Source organism: Panthera uncia, assembly GCF_023721935.1.
Source record: "Panthera uncia isolate 11264 chromosome A1 unlocalized genomic scaffold, Puncia_PCG_1.0 HiC_scaffold_17, whole genome shotgun sequence".
Lineage (NCBI taxonomy): Eukaryota > Metazoa > Chordata > Mammalia > Carnivora > Felidae > Panthera > Panthera uncia.
In genome coordinates, this window is record NW_026057577.1 from 16,850,106 (window position 1) to 16,865,763 (window position 15,658).

General features: G+C 40.2%; 1 protein-coding gene and 1 long non-coding RNA gene across 11 annotated transcripts in view; one reads left to right on the forward strand and one right to left on the reverse strand.

Annotated features, from left to right (window-relative positions):
- Positions 1 to 3,705: 3,705 nt before the first annotated feature.
- On the reverse strand, positions 3,706 to 14,856 carry LOC125935430 (uncharacterized). Of its 2 annotated transcripts, none has more exons than XR_007461665.1 (3): positions 14,774 to 14,856; positions 5,790 to 5,853; positions 3,706 to 3,974 (listed from the first exon to the last, which is right to left on the reverse strand). It is a non-coding gene; the product is annotated as an uncharacterized LOC125935430 (long non-coding RNA). The 2 variants fall into 2 exon arrangements; XR_007461666.1 differs by lacking the exon at positions 14,774 to 14,856 and adding an exon at positions 10,618 to 10,704.
- Positions 14,857 to 14,916: 60 nt separating this feature from the next.
- Positions 14,917 to 15,658, forward strand: part of LOC125935421 (zinc finger protein 474) — a 62,482-nt gene continuing 61,740 nt past the window's right edge. For 2 of the 9 annotated variants that reach the window (XR_007461661.1, XM_049649079.1), the window contains exon 1: positions 14,931 to 15,061. The gene's annotated coding sequence lies outside the window, so the exon portion shown is untranslated. Of the gene's footprint in view, positions 15,062 to 15,658 lie in introns of all 9 variants that reach the window. The other 7 variants (XM_049649077.1, XM_049649078.1, XR_007461663.1 and 4 more) reach the window with 6 other exon arrangements.

Genomic DNA, 15,658 nt, shown 5'->3' on the forward strand with positions numbered 1-15,658 from the left:
AACATTAGGCAAGGAGTACATGTGGTAGATAAAAAAAGGAAAGGAAAATAGTGTGCCTGGAGAGGGGATTGCATGTAGGAATATTTGAACATTTCTTTTGCATTTGTTTTAACAGTCATCAATAATTGGATTTAATCCTTGATTTATCTATTGAGTTGATAATCCAAGCTTTCTTTCCCACAAAAGTATCCCTGTTCTAATATAAGGCAATGAATTAGAAGTCAGTTAAACTGCATCCTTGCCAGCATCAGATGGTATCAGTTAGGTTATTGTAACAGCAGAAGAATTTTAAAAGATATTATTTATGTTTTTAATGATCATTTCAAGGTCTATGGAGTGATTTGAGGGAAACTCCCAAGGGAAGATCTGTTCAAAGAGAACTCCCATAATTCTTTTTCTGAAGACTGAAATTCCTCTTGTTTCTTTCTCCTTTGGCTTAAAATATTGAAAGCCCTTATTAATTTGTAAATTTATTAGAGGAAAGGATTTCATATTTCTATTCCTTTCAGCTGTGAACACTTTATAATAAATTCTTTTTTCAAAGAGTTGTGTCCTTAAAGAATAGGTCACAGTAGAGTTAAATTTTGATTGTGACTTTTGAGACAGAAACAGTCCCTAATAAGGGTTTCCCTTTGGAATGTGAAAGCTCAGGTGTGGGTACTAGACTTCTGGAAGACTTGGGAAGCAGGGGTGGAGAGTGGACAGATTTTAACCCCAAAATGATGATGAAATAGTTCCAAATCATACCCTACTCACAAATTTTCCTAATCCCAGCCCTGTCCGGCATAGCCATTCTAGAGGAAAGTAGAAAATACCTTGGAAATGTAACTTCTTTTAAAACATCAATGTGAGACCTTTTTTGCTGCATGGCTAATTTCTCAATATAATGTGGATCAATAGAATCATGGTTTTCTTTATACTCTTAGGTCATGCCTCAGCTGTATCTTAGGGAGTCATGAAGAGCTGCACTAGCTGGGCAGAGTAGTGATTACTGACTTACTGATGTGGAATGTTGGGGTTTGGAGCTAACGGTCAAGAAAGAATTCTTGAGGTGTCTTCAGTGCAAAAAGGTGGTATTATGAAAGCACAGGGACAGGACCCATTGTCATAAAGAGCTGCATTGACGTCATGACAGGTGACTGATTATATACTTTAGATTGGGAGATTAGAGATAACGTAAGTCTCTAAGGAATTTTGGGAGCAGGGTTTCCGGGACCTTGAGGGAGCTAGCTATTGTTTGGAAAATGTCGTTTATTACTGTCTAATAAAACCTTAGCCATGAGACCTTTCAGATGTTTATCAGTGGGCCATATACTTGAAGGATGATTGCCAACATATATCTTGGTGGGTAGAGATAAAGGAGGTTCCCAAAGGAATTTCTGTATATTAAAAGAGAGTTACAGGATCCTGGAGGTTGGGGTAATGTTAAGCTAAGATTGCTTTTTGCCTTTAGCAAAGTATTAACATCAAAACAGCTGAGTTCCTAGAGGAAGGTCACTCTCCTGTTTCAAAGACTCATCAATGGGCTGTAAGTAGCAAGGACATGTTTCTTTTGCCTTTGTTTCCCACCTCATTGCTGGCACCAAAATTAGGTGGAGTAATTTAGCTTCAAGTTGGCTACAGCCATGATCATGATTAATATTTCCAGTCGTATCATACGATACTTGCAATCCACTGTACTATGGCAGTCATTTGACTATTCTGGTTCTCTTCCTTCTGGATATGTTGTAGTTCTTTCATTCCCTATCCTCTTGTGACTTATGATGACTTACTCTGGCCAATGAAAATGGAGTGAGAGTAATGTATGTCTCTATCATGGAAGCATTAACCGGTGGAAGATGGGATCAAATGGGCTTGAACCATACAGATTTAGCCATCATTGGGAGATGTGGAATTGTGAGGATTTTTGAATGAAGAATACATTCTTGTAATAGTCAAAGCAAGAATGAAAATGGACAATTACAAATCAGGATTTTTCTTTCTACACTCCCCTTGTTATGTGGAAAAGCCAGCATCCATCACATTCTTCCAAAGTAGTCCTGAAAGTTCTCAGGAAACTCTTACTGTGTTTTGCAGCCAAATCTTTTGACTTCAGTGTGCCATCTGTGATCATCTCTTTTGCTCCAGATCACTGTGGCAATGACAATGAACAAAGAAGCAGCTCTTTCAAAAGTGCACGTTAGAAGTGCACCATACTGCAATTGCTGAGCCAAATGCACTACCACATGTAAAGGGCAATGGCACCAAACCAAACCTCTTAGTGTTGCAATTAATACAAATTCCCCTTCTCATTGTTATGGATGCTTTTAGCATCGATATAGAAATGCCATGGAATCCCAAAAATCTCACTTGTATTAGTTTTTATTCATTTTTTTTTTTCATTATAGTACTGTCTCTTAGTACAGATATGAGGTCATGGTAGCTAGACCAGAGTGACAGACAGAAAGGGGGCTATGCTGTGAATCATCTTTACCTCTATTCTGGCACTGGTGGTAGTCCAAATAAACCAATTCATCTAAAAGGACAATATCTGGGGCTGTTTTTTTTTTTAAATCTCTCTTGTGGAAGGACAGGCACAACCCCTCTGAGCCAGTTGACCAGTGCGTGTGGCAGAGACTGCCTGTCCCCAAGTGCATTCTTCATTTCTCTATTTAGTAGTAAAATTTGAGTTTCACCTGGCAAATGGTCTTTAAAGGCTTACATGGCTTTTAATGGGAGGAACATGTCTTCTATTTTTTATTTTCCCCTTGCAGCTGGTTGGATCAGAGATATAATGAGGGGAACTGGAGCAGCCACTTCAGACCATGAGGCAGAAACCCCATCATGACTGGGCAACAGGATACAAGAAGCTTGAGTCTTTGACACTAAAACTGCTTCTCTGTTTTGGATTATTTTCACGCAGACTGTTAAATGAGACAAATAATTTTCTATCTAAGTGTACCTACTGTTCTTTTGTTTTCACAGAAGATAAGTTTGTAACCTGACTACTACAATGAAAAAATTCAGTCAGTGAAAAACAAGCTACCACAGATTTGAGGGGAACAGGAAAGATCAGAGTTCTTTGGGGTGAAAGATCCTTAAGGTAAACCAAAGAAATTAAAATGCATTGTTGACAAAGTTGCGCACACACACACACACACACACACACACACACACACACAGTGTTTATTCAGTATTAGAGAAGCAAGTGTGAGGCTTTTCCAAAAGAAGACACATTAGTTATCTTACCATAATCCTTCAACCCATATCTTCAGATTGTAACATCAAAAGATGCCTTTGAGAGCCAATGAACTTCAACAGCTAACTTCACTTTCTGAGCCCAACCATGGGAAACAACCGATGCTCTCATTCCTCACAGTAGTTTCATTAGAAGAGTAAGACAGTAGAAGAAACACTTCAGCACCTTTTGTTATCTGTACATTCCCCTATTCCCTACTTCTGTGCCAGGGGATAGAAATCAAGTTGCTACAATCTGCAGGGTAAATTTTCTTTCTGGAAGCACCTGAGTGTTCTCTACTCCTAGAAGACTTGCACCCATAGAATTCCCATTTCCCAGGCCCAGTGACTCTCTGCAGGCCACGAACTATAAAAGATGGGATCTGCCTCTGGGCTGATTGATCAAAACCCAGTCCTGAATGGATCACCTTCATTCATATAATAAATAAGAACTGTTTGGTTGCAATTAACAGACAGCCTGACAAACGATGACTTAAACCATCATGATATTTATTATACCAGTAAAATAAGAAGTCTAGAGGTAGGAAGTTCCAAAATTACTTAACTTCAGCGACATAATGACATCATCAAATTCCTGGATGCCTTCTGTCCTTCTCCTTGGCTGTTCTCGGCATTGGCTTCCATTCCTCGTCAATACAAGATAGCTGACACAGCCCCACACTCACATCCTTCTAAAATCCTATTCAAAACCAGGAAGCTGGAGGAAGCACAGGAAGCAGCTTTATCCTTGAGCACTTCTGTCAAAATCAAGGAAGAAAATCTTTGCCAAAAGCCCTCTAATTTCTTACTACTCAAATTGTGGTCTTCAGGTCATAGCTTCATCCTTCAGCCAGCAACTAATTAAAATGCAATGCCCCGAGCCCAATCCTGATTACTGATTCAGATTCTGTATATTAGGATCCTCAGGTGATTTGTGTACACAGTCAAGCTTGAGAAGCCCTGCTCTAATGAACTTTTTCTTACTTCTTTTTAGCCAGAGCTTGATGACATGACTTTCCCCACGTGGAAGGGAGGATGGGATAGTAATCATTTTTTTCTTTTTTTCTTTTTTCTTTTCTTTCTTTTTTTTTTTTTAAGAAATAGGAAAGAGCAGGGGTGCCTGGGTGGCTCAGTTGGTTAAGAATCCAACTCTTGATATCTGCTCGGGTCATGATCCCTCAGTGTTTGGATCAATCTCCTGTTGGGCTCCATGCTGAGCAGGGAGGCTGCTTGGGATTCTCTCTCCTTCTTTCTCTACCCTCCCCCCTCCCCACTCACATGTGTGTGCCCTTTGTCTCTCTTAAAATAGATAAACATTTAAAAAAGAAATAGGAAAGAGCAAATGTAGGAAATCTTGGGACACCTTCCGAGAGCTGCCATGGTATTTCTCCAAGGACAGGGTAGTACAGAACGCCATGCTCCCCACAGTTCCTTGCTGCTCCCTGAGGCTCTCTGTGATCACACAGACTATGAAACCTTTCCACAGAATGAAGCACTCGCCCATCAGCAGTATTTTTAACAGCAGGTTGAGACTTTACCCATGTGATTTTGGAAAGGTTTCTTGTTTTTACGATCTTGAGGTTTAAGAGTGCTGAGTAACCCAGGAGAATTCAAAGGAAAAACATTAGAGCTTGTATAATTGCAGGGAAGGTGAAAATTGTAAAAGTACCTGGTTTTTTTTTTCAGTTGGTATAAAATATTTTTTCACCAGAGCAGCTAACAAAAATCTATTTTCACAGACATCTTTTTTTCCACTTTGCATTGGTTTTCTGGCCTTAGTGAAAATTTACTAAGAACATTATTTATAAAGATGAAGTAACTGCCTTTGAGGATTTGGGTCTAATTTTAAAAATGAAAATTTTGCTATTTTAAGGTCGAGCCATTAATAAGCTAAGCCTTCTTAACTGTTTCATAAAGTAAAATTCTTTTTTTTTTAATTTTTTAAATGTTTATTTATTTACTTTTAAGAGAGAGAGGGAGCAAAAGTGGGGGAGGACAGAGAGAGACAGAGAGAGACAGAGAGAGACAGAGAATCCAAAGCAGGCTCCAGGCTCTAAGCTGTCAGCACAGAGCTGTATGTGGGGCTTGAACTCATGAACCACAAGATCATGATCTGAGCCAAAGTCAGTCACTTAACCAACTGAGCCACCCAGGTGCCCCTCATAAAGTAAAATTCTAAAAAACTTTCCAATGACACAAAGTAAGAAAACACGAGGATAAAATGGAATATAGAAAAAAACGGAAAATAAAGGAAAAATGTGGGGAGACTTCTCAGTGTTGGGGCAAGTACCTTGTAGATGGCAATCTAAGCCAATTTCACTTTGACTTCCTGGTGATTATGTGATGATTTACCTATATCAGCATAAAAACAACAGATGTCTTTTTTGTCTCAAAATACCTCTGTATGTTTATTTGAAGCCTCCTACATCATCACTCTTTCCCACTGGTGACTTAAAGGGCATTTTGAGAATAGTTTCAGGCTACCTTCTGATCTCCTTCCAACCAAATCTTTATTTGTTTAACTCAATGGAAAATGTATGCTCCCAATGAACTTCTCTTTTCTGTGGCCTTACCTTTTTGATACAACAGAGTACGCGGAGTCTAACTCCAGACCAAAAGACAGTGAACCAGGTTTTTCTGCAGGGAAAAACCAGAGTAAACTTCAATATAGAAATAACTGTTTGATATCACAAATGCTGCAGACACACTCAACAGAGTGTCCTTAAAACAAAAGCACAAATGAACCAGTGGTCGTATGCAGGCAATCAAAGAGTTGGAGGACGTGTCACTTCTTACAACATTTGGCATGTTTTAAGTGCACATAGTTCGCATCGAATTGGCTGGGAGGCCCCTACAGAGATCTGCTGGCAGACTAATGTGCCCACTAAAACAACTGTGAGTTTCAATAAAAATTCGTGCCATCAGTGCCAAAGCAAACTTGTGAAAATTGTCCACTTTTAGGCAACCCGTACAAAAAAACCTTAGGAGGGCTGAAGTCACTATTTAAAAGGGTCTCCATAAGAGCCAAGAGAAATGTATCCCTGATTTATCTGAATACAGATCCTTGTAAATGGTAAAGGCATAGAGAGCCAAATTTGCATTTGGTACCTGGAACCTGGATTTGGCTCAGCCCGATCTGGCTAGCAAAAACAATGGGGTTTCTTGGTCCTCTTTGTTGGAGATGCTAAATGGAGAATTCAAGAATATGGTGAAACTGGGTCTTAAATATAATGGATTTAGTGAGTAACTGGGGACTTGGGGGGAGTCCTGTTTTTTTTCTTTCAGATAGACTGTGCCCATTGAACTGAAAGGAAAATAATATTTTCAACAAAGCAAAAGGAAAGCAAGTTCAGTTACGAAATTGGGAAGCCTTAAGAAAATATATTTTTTTTCTTTTTGGTATTTGAGTTTCAGATTCTCGTCAAATGTGAGTTGTGTCCAGTCTGCTTAGTGGTAAATCAGAATGTCACCACTTGACCTTGGCAAAGTTACCTGGTAATGAGGATGAAAGGTGTATGGAACAATTTGTGTCTATCTGAGTCACGGAGTTTTCCTTCCACAGCACAAATGTGTCATCTGTTTTGTCATGGCTCATCTTGAGCAATAGAAGCTGAGATGGCCATAAAGAGGAATGGGAAGGGCACCAGCCTGTAGGGCATGAGGCAGTATTCACACATATGTATATGTCTGTCCTTGCACAGGCTTTCTGGAAGGATGCACAAGAAACTAGTAATAGAGGTAGCTTCTGGGGTAGGTCTTGGAGTGGGAACCTGGTGAGTCAGAAGTGGGAAAAAAATTTATTATTTCATGCATATTCTTTCATTTTTCATATATATGCATCTCCTACTCAAGAGAACCTATACATACTGCCTATGTGTGTGTGTACATGTTTACATACATACATATGTATTGCTCATTGAAAAAATGAATGTAGTAGCAAAAGGCAGAGTGAGCAAAGAAAGACCATATTCTTCTTGGCTTTACATTAAACTCGATGGGTCGTTTTCTCCCTCTAATCTTAGACGATTTTTTGAAAATGAAGAGGGATAAAATTTAGACAATAGACATGGCTAATGCCTGTTAAAGCAGGGACTCCACAACTATAGAACATAAACGTATCCATTTTGAGTCTGATATTGGAGAGATACTACATTGTTAACAGTACGAACCCCAGGCAGTACCTCACTAGCTAAAAAGTTCAAAATTCAATGGTTGTGAGGGAGCACCTGGGTGGCTCAGTTGGTTAAGCGTCTGACTTTGGCTCAGGTCATGATCTCACAGTTCGTGAGTTCGAGGTGCGTGTCAGGCTCTGTGCTGACAGCTGAAAGCCTGGAACCTGCTTTGGATTCTGTGTCTCCCTCTCTCTCTGCCCCTCCCCCACCCATGTCCTGTCTCCCTCCCTCTCTCTCTTAAAATAAATAAACATTAAAAAAAAATTTTTTTAATTCAATGGTTGTGTTTTAGTAGCTGCCCTGAGAAGGAGGATTAGAGAGGAGAGGGAGAAGTTGGAGTGCAGGCTGTGGGGACAGGAAAAGCATAGTGGCTGAAGCCTTACAGGATGTAACAAACAGGTCACATTCAAAGGTAAAACTTGGTTACAACCATGTTCACCTCCCTGGGATCATCACCCTTCAAGAGCCTCAGCAGACAGTCTGTACTTCATCTAAGAGTGAACTTTGGTATGGCTGCCCTTGACCAGCCCAGTTGAACTTGTCTTAAGATTTTCCTGTCCCCAGGCTCTGGCCCTGTATCTCAAAGTACACACTTGCGCACACTTGACAGCTCCTAGCTGTATTCCTGCCCACTGTAATTCCATTACACCTTTCATGGCAGAAGACCCATCTCAGCTCCCTATCCTTGCACTTCCTGTAACAGACTAAATTTTACAGTGCAGAAGTGATTTTATACTCCGTCACATACAACACAATGTCTGCTGCCTCGCTGCTTGGGTAGGTGATGTGGGAAAGAAGTCAGACGGGCAGGGGCTGTGTTCACATTTCCAAGGTGGCTTCATTTATTGGTTGCAGAAATATTACTAAGCTCCTGAGGCTTTCTGTGCCTGCTGCTTCTTTTGTAATGTAATCCCTTAGTTATGCACCACGAGTCTGAAAAGAGCCCATGGACCTGGCCTTCTGCAAAGAAAGCATTCTTATTTGAGCATGCAGATTGTTTAGTGCACAAGGCTCAACCTTGGCCCTACTGACCATTCACACCAGATGATTCCTTACTGTGGAGGGCTGCATTGTGCTTTGTAGGATATGTTCAGCTGCATCCCTGGTCTCTACCCACTAGATGCCAGTAGCACTCCCACAACCCCATATGTGACAACCCAGAATCACTCTGGACATTGCCAAATGTCCCTGAGGTACCAGGAGGAATCATCCCCCATTGAGAAGTACCGATTCAGAGAGTGAGTTTTCTCTCAAGTTTTATTTTGGTTTATATAGCCAGACTAGGGTTGGTGTCTGGACAATGTTGTCTTTTCCTGGTGCCCCTTACATTGTACCCTCAATCTATCTTCATTATGTACCTTGCAAGGGTACGGGGGACATGGTCTGCTGTACTCTGAAAGCTAAGGGGTTGGTCTGAAGGGATGGTCTGCCTGTACCGTGATGAGCCTCTGCAGGGCAAACAAAGTTGGTCTTCCTGACATTGACCTATTCCTTGATAAAGCTTTCATGAATTATCATTCTACCCAAGTTTCTGTCTTAGCACAGATCTGCAGGAAATCGAGGAGTGAAGAGGGACAGAAAACTGCATCCTATCATAGCAGAGGGACAACTATTACCAGGCACAAGATGTGGCACACAACAAGAGGTACCTCTCTTCTTTCTTTCTAGGTCTCAGAATATAGTGTTCCTTATGCCAGCTGCCTGGCTACCATGTCTCTCTCGACTCATCCAGGGTGGTGACCCACAACCTCACACCAGGAACTGTGGGCTCTGAGTGAGGCTTTGGGTTCTTCACCTCTTTACTGGATTATATTTATATTCATCACGTCTTAAAGTTAGTCTGAGGAATGTGTACTTTTTTTTGTAATCAGTAGGGTGGTTAAGAGGAGAGAATTTCTAACAGGTGGGAAGGTGACCATGTTAAATACGTCAATGTGATTGAGGGTGACGGAAAGTGGAAAAACCCTTAGACGAGTTCATTGGGATGCCACTGATGATGTGCTAAGAAGATGCTTCAGGGAGAGAAAGGGATAGAAACCAAATGATTGGCCATGAAGGCATAAAAATGGAAGGATGCTATGAGAAGGGAGGTATTGACTTGGACCACTCTTTATCAAGAAGAGTGTGCATGCATGGCTTATTACCTCTCTGAAGTCTGAGGGGAAGAAGACAGTAGAATGGAAGAAATCAAAGATGCTGGAGAGATAGGACTAAACCAGGGAAGCCAACTACCAGGGAAGAAACACTTCCCTCTCTCTCTCTGACATCTATGGAAAGAATAAGAGGGAATCCCCTTTATAACTTACTGTTTTCAATTAAGAGACTAAAATGCCCTTCATAAAATGCCCATGGAAAGGTAAAATATTAGACTGTTATCAGCCATGAACACTCTAATTTAAACCAGCTTTGGAAATCTGTGGGCAATAAACTGGTGATTAAGTATTTATTAAACATTTATTGCTTGCATGCCATAAGGCATTGGACCTCTGCCCACTCTCTGAAAAGAGAGGCAAAATTATTTCAAAATGTTTATAGTACAGTAAGTAGAAAACTTTAAGGATTAATCTGGTCTTAACATCTTGTAACTTTGCATTATCTTTAAGCAAGCCACATTGTCATTTTCAGCAACACAAAAGGTGGGTGCCCAGCTTAGTGGGTAAAAATTTGCTGGGAACCTGCTATGTACATGTTCTGCGTTTGGCTGAGTTTAGTGGGTGTTGAAAAAGAGGAAAAGAAGCAAGATGAACAGATGTGCCAGAATAGCTTGGAGAGCCAGAATTTGTGAAGAGTTGTCCCGATTCACAGCATATATTTAAAACCTAGCATCTCTGGCGTCTACAAGAGGAGGATTTACAACACAGTATACCCAAAATATTTTACTATCAGTGACACTTAGAGTACTGAAAAAAAATCCCCCGTCCATAGGAAGGGAGATCAAAAGAAAGAAAGCCTTCTCTCCACCCCTGGAAATGTTTTTTATTATGCCAAGGATAAAGCAAGAGAGTCCTTGGACCTTTTTTTTTTTTATTCTCGGAGTCTGAGTTTGAAATCTGTGACACATAAATAAATAAGTTAATGTCCTCTGCCTCATCCATTTAAAAAAGTCAGACCAATTATGTATTTTTGCCTGAAGACAGTTGGCAGAACTGAAGGCTATTTTAAAGCCCACTTCAGCTCCAAGAGTTCTGGTTCTATGATAAACCGCTCAAGTGCACAGAAAATACCATACCCTCGTTGACCTTCACAAACAAATCCACTTTTCTCTTGAACACAGTTGAAGGATGATTTGCTGTGCTTTTTGTTTTGGAAGTTTGGGAAGGTTTCCATGGTTTCTGTGTCCTCTTGGTCTCTTTTTCTGTGTATCAGCTTGACCATAGATTACCAGAGGCCAACACTGTCATTTCCTTGGATGTATGTCCCTCAGGCATGCATTCCACAGAGGCGGTATAAATTGGCTTTGGGGGTGACATAATTTTAGATAATATATTGGTTTATGGTCTACCAAGGGGCCATAATACATAATCAGACATAAAGTTTATATGTGGTATTAAAATTTCCTACTTGGGGGGTAATTAGCGAAAAAATATACATATATAATGACTTGGAGAGAGAACAATAATGAAAACAAGGGTAAGCAACACCGTCGGGGGCAAAGAGTCCTCAGGAATTTAAGATGTGTTGGGCAAGACTCTGGTGCGTCAAATACACTTTTTTTTTTTTTTTTTTAGTTTTAAAAGTCTATATTTAAAGCACATCCCCCACCCTTTCTTTCTAATCTACCACAGGATGCTTTCTGCAAATGTTTAAATGTAGACCTTTTCAAAGTCAATGCAGTATGTAAAACTTAACTTATGCAGAGTCTTTTCTGGTGACAGTAGGCATATCTTGGAAAGCGACTCTGCCTTTTGAGGTCAGCCTATACTCTATGGCTTTCTGGCCGCCAGGTCTTGAAGGAGGCAGTGGAAAAGGAATCATCGAGCACCAGAAAGACATACAATTTCATTCTCAGGTTTGTTTTGGATTAGCCTGCAGCTAAGGGCAAGTCACTTAAAGCTTCTAAACCCTTTTCCTCACCTGTAAAACAAGGAAACCAGTGATTTACCTTGTGGGGTTGTTGAAGGGTTTGAGATGAGGGGCATGTGCTATTTTTGAGTTAGGCAGAAAGTCAACAATGACTGGATAGAAAAGAACAAGATACCCAGTGGCCCTATTTTGCTAAACTTCACAAATGTCCCGTTTGAGCTCCTGCTGCTGTCATTAAAAAAAAAAAAAAAAATCTTGCATGCATAATGTAGCCCCCCTGTCCAGTTCCAAGAATGAAGTATTCAAAAGCATTATAGGTAGCTTTCAGAGTAAGACTGGGACTTTGTATCAACAAAGGGACATCAGGACCATCAGAGATGCCGGCAAGGAGCGATATTTCTGCTCCATAAAAATCACCCATGATTTATTCCTTTAATGAAAACACCAGGGGCTTGTGCAGGCACAACAGCTGTGATTTTATGAAGGGAACATAAGCCAGAATTCCTTGTGGTGGGGCTGTTGCCACAAGGGGTCAGATCTAGATTATGGGTGGAGCCTGGCGTCATCCTACGGTGACACCAACATGACTCGACAGCAAATAGTTTGAAATAACTCTCAACTGTTTAAGGTGAGAAGAACTCACACAATACCAAGCCACACTAAGCCTGTGTAAGTAAGGGCTTCAATGTCTTTGATCTGATGTTGAGTTGAGTATCTGGAGAGGGAAAAGAAAATAAACCCAGTTATCTTGAAGCTTATGCTCGGTGCTCTTTGTCCACTCTGCACATGTGAGCACTTTAGCTGTTGCCACGAATCAAGGGCTTTCCTCCCTGATGTTATAAAAAGGGATGAGTAAATATTTTGGATTCATCAGCCTCCAAGTATTCTTCAGATGTTTTAGGTTCGAGCAAACAGACTACGTCGTGCTGAGTACATTCTCCCTTGATTTTTTTTTTTAAGGACCATGGGTGATTTATGGGAAATGGAATCCATATGTTTCTGCTTCATTTACACTCTAGTCATCAAAAGGTTGTGTTGTAAGAGCTATTTGATGTCCAAGATGCCCTTTGAGCTTGGTTTTGTTGTTGTTGTTGTTGTTGAAGTGTAAGCTGCTTAAAAGTGTTGGTCCCTTTAAAAGGCAGAGAAAGAGAGAGACAGAGAGACTGGGAAGGCCTGTTTTGCCAAGATGAAATAGATTTGAACACCAGGAAGTTCGGTTTAAGCTGAAACTATAAACCCATGAATTTCAAATGGGTCCAGAATTTGCAAGAAAACAAAGTCTCCTCCGAGGCCAGTTTCAGGAGCAGCTCTGATAAATACAGAAAAGCAGCTAGCAGCTCACAACCCCACCGGGGAAGAGAGGGCTGTGAACGCTGTTAGCTGCCCAGCTAACACATGTGCCCACTGCTGGGGAAGCTGTTGTCTCCGGTCCTCGGGAGAGCAGTGTCTCCAGTCCAGATCAAGAACTCTTTGCCCTATTTAAGCATGGCAGTATCTGCTCTCCATGTTTTCCCGGGGCTGTCCTGCCCTAGGCCAGCGTTTCCCATCTGTTCTCCTGACATCTGGCCCAAACACCTGGCCACTGAATGGGATCCTGTGTGTGCATTTGGGACGGTGTTTATTTATTGGGCAATTTCTTTAGAAATATCTCATTGAGCTCACAATAGGGCCGGGAAAACATGGAGTTTGAGTAAAGTACAAAATAGGTTAACTAGGGACCTACAAATTAGGAAACAGCCAATGTAAAACCAAGTTTTCTTGGGGCATCTGGGTGGCTCAGTCAGGTAAGCAACTGACTCTTGGTTTCAGCTCAGGTCTTGATCTTACAGTTCATGAGATGGAGCCCTGGGTTGGGCTCTGCACTGACAGCCTGGAGTCTGCTTGGGATCCTCTGTCTCCCTCTCTCTCTGTCCCTCCTCCATGCTCTGTCTCAAAATAAGTAAATAAACTTTCAATAAATTAGTAAAACTAAGTTTTCTTTCTCTCACTCTTAGAGCAGCTCTTAAGTCCTTTTAGGCATGCTTTATCACTTATCTGTGGCATTTTATGAAAGGTTTCAGAAGAAAAACATCCCAGTTGGAATTATTTTATGTGATAGTATAATTGAAATAGCATTAAATCTCTGTAGAGTATGTGTGTGTGTGTGTGTGTGTATATATATATATATATATATATATATATATATATGTGTGTGTGTGTGTGTGTGTGTAGATACATATATATGAATATATATATATTCATCTTTAGAGCATTATAGATGTTAGAATGTGGGACTGCATTATCCAGCAGGGTCTTTAGATGTGGTATGAAGTCACTTCAACAGAATTCACAGTCCTGTGAATTACCTATATATTTTATTTCAGTTATCTGGGGGTAAGGGAGAGCGTTTTAGAATCTTAGAGGTTAGGGTTTTCCCCCCAACTCCTACTCTTAAGGAATGTTTAGCAGAATATTTCCAACATCATTATCCAGTAACTACTACAGTTAACATTTGGGGTGTATGTTCTTTGAGTCAAGCATGTGATTGTGCACACACATGCACAGAGTTTGATGAGATTGTAGTATTTCTTCTGTTTTTCAGCTTCTCTTTTCAAAAATATACAGCAGCCTTTTCCTGTGTTTATAAACTGTTTTGCCTCCTGAGCTTTAGTGCGTACAGACTATTTCATCATAGGAATGTACCACAATTAGCTTAATGTCTCAGAGTATTTTTAAATACGGGGCTTAAACAAATAATTATTTCAGATACATTCTAAAATGTTTTTAAAGTTGTTTGCTATAGTGGCATCTGGGTAACTCAGCTGGTTAAGTGTCTAACTCTTGATTTCAGTTCAGGTCACGATCTCACGGTTTGTGAGTTCGAGCCCAGTGTTGGGCTCTGCACTCACAGCATGAAGTCTGCTTGGGATTCTCTCTCTCCCTCTCTCTCTCTGCCCTCCCTCACTCGTTCTCTCTCTCTCTCTCTCTCTCTCTCTCTCTCTCTCAAAAATAAATAAACATTAAAAAAATAAAGTTGTTCGCTATAACTTAGGACACATTAGAAAATAAACTACCCATAACTTCTACATCTTATATGTCCTTCTACATGTACTCTTTGAGAGCCATATTTGGAGAATATCCATCTCTGTCTTTAAGAGCCCAAGCTTCCTCAGTATACATGATGCTTTTTAAAGACCTTAGAAAAGATCAGTAAGATAATCAGTAAATTTTGTTTCTTCCTCCTTGGAAAAAAAAAGTTTCCACTCCATTCCCACTCTAAGAAGAGCCTTGTGACTTCAATTCATGCACCTCTCTCCTTGTTGGATGCTTAGTCCATTGGTAAAGTTCCTGGAGTCACCTTAAAAGAAAGCTGAAATCCATACCTATTTTACTGTTGGTTTTCCAAGTTCCTTCACCCCTTGTTGTGGATCTTTCCAATCCGTTACTAGAGAACTCAGTCGTATCCCTTTTGTTGACAGGTTGCCAGGATACCTCTAGGCGACAAAGGCTGGGGCTCCCCTTTCAAGCAGCCGCACACACTGTAAGAATTCTTGCAAGAGGGAATGTGAATCCTGGAGCTAATTCTGCCCGTTTCCACCAGCCCCCTCCCTGAGGGGCTCAGCTGGCCGTGCTAAAAGCCACAGTAGAAAGGTGAAAACGAATATTACAAGGTGAGGCTCTCTCTGGGAAGGCATGCTTTTTCTCTGTTGTCTAACAAATCAGTCTCCAACCACCCCTTTCAACTAATAATAGATTCTTATTTTAGGTAATCCTGATCTCCACTTCTGTCTCACTGTTATACTCACTGTTATACTCACTGTTATTCTCTAGTGAAAAAGCAAATACTTTCTCACTAGAGAAAAGGAATCTAAAATAAAATAATTAATGATTGAATAAAAAAGACAAGTACTGCTACACAAAATAACAAATATCATTTTACTTTATTGGATGATGCTGGCTATGGATTACGGATTTTAGTGGCTAAAAGAGAACCAAATTCCATTGGAAGCAATAATAGTATTTAAACCTGTAATTATTTAAAAATAATTTTCTTCAAAGAAAGGTAGAAAAAATACATTTTATGTTAATCTAGGATTGTATGTGTATTAACCAAATTATCCTTGAAAGAAAAAGGGATGATAAAGGCTATAGTTACTCAAATGATTTGGCAGATTTTTTTATTGAGATGAAATGTACATGGAGAAATGTAACTAATCTTAAGTTCTTAAATTCAAGTTTCAAAGTCAGTGGGTTCAACAAATATATAT